The following is a 2,470-nucleotide window of genomic DNA, read 5'->3' on the forward strand; positions in this document are numbered from 1 at the left end:
AGAGAAGAGAAGAGAAGAGAAGAGAAGAGAAGAGAAGAGAAGAGAAGAGAAGAGAAGAGAAGAGAAGAGAAGAGAAGAGAAGAGAAGAGAAGAGAAGGGCAGGGTGGCAGGGACCTGGTCTGGAATAGAAATAGTCCCTTATTGGAAATTACAGAATCTAGCAAAGGAAACTGAGAGCAGACCAAGAAAAGCAGAAAGAAGCCTACATAGATGACAGCATGGAGGCCAAAGGACAAAAGCATCTCTAAAAGCTGCTGCTAAGAGTCAAGTTGAAGTTTCTGCTAGCCCACTCTTGGGAAAAGTCTATTACAGAAACAGAATGTCTATTTTTAAAGGGTCTCTCCATATACAATGTAAACTCTAGTTACATTTAATAAAGAAAAATTGTCAAAATTACTTATTCAGCACCAAAATAGAGATTTTTTTTAAAGCACATAATTATTCATTCAGAAATGTCCTTCCAATGCCAAACATTTGAATGTTTTCAAATATCTCAGTGTTTGGCATCATGAAAAACCAAATGGACAGATGTTTAGCAGTCTATTTCTTCCACAAATCATCCTTGCATTTAACTTCATGTGTGAAACACTCCAGAACTTTCCAACCTTGCTGGTCCGCATTGCCATCTTCTTCACTGAATGCAGTGTTTCCCCTGCATTTCATGCATTGTTGGTTTTCTAGGTCTCTTAGCATCTGACAGTGTTCTGAGACCTGCAGATAAAATGCCACATGCATTCCCTCCTACAACTGAATCCAGATGAATCTTTAGTTAGTAGCATAAGCGCTCCAAGTTCCCCATATTGAGTTTTGCCTGTTGCCAAGGTGACAAAACCCTGGGACTGGTTACTATTCCAAAGCACACAGCCAGACTTCTGTCACTATGATGTATTCTATTTTCTGTTTAATTCCAGCCCCAGAAGCAATCTCAAGAATTATACAGAGTTGCACACCCGCTCTTCTGTCAACCATTATCAACAGGATCGTGGTATCAGAATGTAGAAGGAGACCTGGGGAACTCATGGAATCAATGTGCTCCCCTTTTACAGAATTGTTAGCCTTACCCCAAGTAACTGAGTCCTTTCCGTATTTAAAAGATATCCCTTCCCTCCAGCAGAGAAGATTCTACAACTTCTAACACACAACTCCCAGTATTTAGTGACATCCACCCTGAAGGACCCCTGGCTACCCAGCATCAGCACCCTCCACATTCGGAGGTCAGCACTGGCAGATAGATGTGGAAGAAATGGATTTAACATACCTAGGAATGACTCAGACAGAAGAATACTTGGAATTCTGGAAAATGCTGGGGAAATTTTGAAAACAGAAAAGCACAGCCAGTTCACAACATAATGTTTTCAGAGTTACATTACTCATGCCTAAGGGAGACCAGAGGTCATCCAGTGTCCACTTGGGTCAGCTTTGGAGAGTTGTTGGCGCTAGATTGTCACTCATTGTACTCTTTGCACATGCCTCTTTCAGTTAAACTCCCAGAGCATATGATTTGAACTGTGTCTTCTTTGCTCTACAGTTTTCCTTGCCATCATGAGTACTTGAATAAAATTGCCTTTTAAAGAAGAGAGTAGCTTTTTAATTTTTCATAGTTTCCAAAAGGGGTTTTAAGAGGAGTAATAATGTTCAAAAACCATCTATCCAGCCAACCTTTCATCAACATTCGTGAAAGACCTGTGTGCTATGTTGAATGATAAATACTAGGCAAGAAAGCCTAGCATTAAAACCTTTAATACCACCCACTGCGTGGACAGCCACTAAGTTGACAGTGGAAGTTCAGCAGCCAGTGAGTATATAGTCTCATCTCCATGAAGCTTATGATTTCGGAGTGGAGAGGAGAATAATCAAAGAATTTCATAGACAAATAATAAATCAGGACTTTGTAAAAGCCCTCTGAAATCGGGGAATTGATCTAGTTAAGAAGGAAATAATGGCCATGTAGGAGTGTGCCAGATAATAGTGGGCTAGAGAGAACATTTCAGTGTGCCCTGTGTGTGGAGGAAGACTTTTGAAGAACTAAAGAAGCCCAGTTGGATGGCAGAAGAGGACACACTGGTGACACATGGATGAAGGTTAGAATCAGAATAATTGGAAGCCATTGTCCTCCTGTGTGCTGTGAAGGAGATGGCATGGGAAGACTGGTCATCCCACTGGCTACTGTACGGTAGCTGGCAATATGGTAGGGGTGTAAACGGAAGTGAGAGTCATTTGGAAGGTGAATGTAGTGAGTCGCCCTGGAGGGGAGGGAATTGGAGCTAATTTGAAGGTAGAATGATTTGAGATTAGAGAAATTTCAGAGCTCATCCAGCAACCAGGAGACCCTAGACTTGATAGGAAACTGATCTATGGGTAGAGACAAAGGGTGAGTAAGACAACTGGCTAGAGCTCTGGCTTATGTGTGAGGATAGGGGACCATGCCACCTACTGAGATAAGTATAGACTGTAGAGGATAATAGTGGGG

This window comes from Mus pahari, chromosome 8 (assembly GCF_900095145.1).
Source record: "Mus pahari chromosome 8, PAHARI_EIJ_v1.1, whole genome shotgun sequence".
Lineage (NCBI taxonomy): Eukaryota > Metazoa > Chordata > Mammalia > Rodentia > Muridae > Mus > Mus pahari.